The sequence below is a fragment of the Raphanus sativus genome, chromosome 1 (assembly GCF_000801105.2).
Source record: "Raphanus sativus cultivar WK10039 chromosome 1, ASM80110v3, whole genome shotgun sequence".
Classification (NCBI taxonomy): Eukaryota; Viridiplantae; Streptophyta; class Magnoliopsida; order Brassicales; family Brassicaceae; genus Raphanus; species Raphanus sativus.
The window spans coordinates 13,535,878-13,538,537 of record NC_079511.1 but is presented as its reverse complement, the minus strand read 5'-3'; the positions used below and the strand labels follow the sequence as shown (position 1 = coordinate 13,538,537).

At 37.3% G+C, this 2,660-nt stretch overlaps 1 long non-coding RNA gene across 3 annotated transcripts; it reads right to left on the bottom strand.

The window, feature by feature from the left end:
• Positions 1–376: 376 nt before the first annotated feature.
• On the bottom strand, positions 377–1,984 carry LOC108833364 (uncharacterized). 3 transcript variants are annotated; one of them, XR_001946680.2, is made up of 6 exons: positions 1,826–1,984; positions 1,678–1,748; positions 1,387–1,585; positions 1,219–1,281; positions 1,033–1,088; positions 377–955 (listed from the first exon to the last, which is right to left on the bottom strand). It is a non-coding gene; the product is annotated as an uncharacterized LOC108833364 (long non-coding RNA). The 3 variants fall into 3 exon arrangements; XR_001946679.2 differs by having other exon boundaries at positions 1,219–1,278; XR_001946681.2 differs by having other exon boundaries at positions 1,219–1,278; positions 1,678–1,756; positions 1,826–1,981.
• Positions 1,985–2,660: the final 676 nt, after the last annotated feature.

Sequence of the window (2,660 nt, the reverse complement as noted above, 5' to 3'; positions counted from 1 at the left end):
TAATATCCTTTTGTTCATGTGTTCCTTTTTAATTGTGCATGTTGACGTTTATAGCGAGCTGTGATATTTATCTAAGTGTATGTACGAACTCGAAATAAGTCAGGAAATACGTTTTGAATAAAGATATATCCTTTCACAGTAGTCTCTGTTTGGTCCTGAGGATTAGTTTAAACTATTTGGTGAGATTTGTACTTCCAGCCCTCTTGTTTTTTTGAAATCGTAATTAAGTGTGTTTTTTTCTGGAAAGCTTAATAACTCGGTCTTCTGTTTTTTTCTTTCTAGGTCCTGTTGAAAAAAATAGAAGAATGTGGTTGCTGTCTTGTCTTTTGTAAGAAATAATGATTTCTGATTAAAAATCTTCAAATTGCCCCAAGCCTTACATAAGAAGTGTTTTCCATTGAAAGACAAATTGAAAATATTGGTTTTCGTTTGGTACAATAAATCTATTAAGTTGAATCAAATATAGTAAAATATAAAATTGTGACTTATTCTTGTCACATATTGTGGTTATTCTAGAAGTTGAAATAGACGTGTAGGCGTTTACAACCTCCACCATATTCTGCCCCTCTTTTGAGTTGAGAGACACCGCCTCCATCTCTATAAGTCTCCAGCATCTATGCAGCTTCTCTTGTGGTGTGTCCTCTCTTCTCATCCATCTCATTCTCTCTCGTCTGTTCTTATTACTTTGCTGTCGCCAACTCTTTCTCAACAGTTCCTACAGTGGGCTCAGTCATCACCAGGTTACAACTTTGAAAACTGTGGTTTCTGTTTCCTACATTCCCTTACACCATCACCCTAGTTACAGCTGGATTCAGGGGATCATCTTCCTTTGTAAGGTCACTTACATGAGTATAAGATAAGAGGTTTATTCATCAGAATTGGGGACGTTGTGACTCAGCTTGTAAAAGTCTACACATCTCTTGAGATCATACTCACACTCTATAAGTTCCAAGTACTGTACATAAACAGAATGATCAACACAAAGGCATCAACATGATACATCAAATATAAATTTTAGATGCATAGACATACCTCTCCATAGCTAAACGCGCTTCTTCTGGTCCTCCACGGACACATATGCAGCACCACTTTCAAAAAATATTAGATTGTTAGTATGATACTATGATTAGAGGAACTACGAGTAAACTAAACATACCTAATGAAGAGACTCTTAGATCTTTGAATCATATAGAAAGACACTTTAGAATTTCTACTTACCCATATACTGCTTCTTCATCTTTTTCAAATGTGCAAGTCCTTGATTGATGCTCTAGTGTACTTCTTTGATCAATGGAAGACAACGAATCACATCAAACACAAAAGAAATCAATCAAGCATAGGTGGGAAGCATAAATCGATCAAATAAGAAAAAGAACAATTACTTACCAAGATCAAAGAAACGTGTGTGTCTCTAGATGAAATCTTAGTGAAGGCGGACTCTCACCGTTGAGCCAACCAAGAACCGCCATTTTCACTGCTGCCGTTGTTAAGCCAAGCAAGAATCTCCGCAACGGTGAGATGCTTGGAAGATCTGTCCGACAGAGTAAGATCTGGGAGTCCATGGTTATGGCTCTGGCCCGGTCCCCTGTAATTCACCATCACTAAAACGATTCAACAGGCAAACAAAGAGAAAAAGAGAGATTCCTTGCTTCCCAAAATCATTAAGAACGTAATAACCTTAGAATCAAGGAGGATTTTGTGTTGATGGAAGATGGCAAGCTCTTGTGTCCTCCTAATCTCATACAAAACTACACCACTGAAACTCGATCAGAGATGCTTCATGACGATTCACGGCCAAAAAATAGAACACAACTCTCTGAAATACCTTCTTATAGTCGTTTCCACCGCCTTGAACAACAAAAATATCGCATTGAATCCAAATCGTGGGCGAAATATTAATGGGTGATAGATTGATCTGTTAATGAGTTCTTGCGATGAAGGAGACGGAAGGTCAGCTACGTAATTGAAAACGTTGTGTTTCGCCACGACTGTGTTCTGCAGAACTTTATGGGCTGCACAATAATAAGGCCCAATGAAACCGAGAAACCCAATAACACAAACTTAATTGATCCGATGCGCTTTGGATGGAGGGACAGGTGTTGGATTCTCATCACCCTATTTGATGAGGTGGCAAGAGGAGAAGAGAATAGACCTCTTCTTTATAGTATTAGAAGATAGTCCAAGGCGTTGCCAAAAAAAAAAAAAAAAAAGAAGATAGTCCAATTATAATAACAAGCCGTAGGCCTAAACGTTTTAAATATCGCACTTATGTCACGTGCTTATTTTCTTCTTGAAATTTCAGCCCTATTTTTCACTTTCTTCTAGCCGGCATTAACTACTCTGCAACTACAAAAAAATTTGGTCATCTGTAAATATTCAGAATCAACATAAAAGCTTGAACATAAAAGCACGTGAGAAAAGAAGTTTAATCAACTACGGAGCGAATATAAAGAGTTAAAGAAAGAGATATCATATCTCGATTCCATGAACATTTTTCGTTCCGGTTTCATTTCGGCTTTTATTTCGTTTCTTTCCTTAACATCTCGTTTTTATTATATAGTTTATTTGATTCGGTTTTCCGGCTTCTACAGTGGTTTTCGTACAGGTTACACAGCTAAGGATATACAGCTATCAAACCATTTTGAACTTTAGGATTGTGT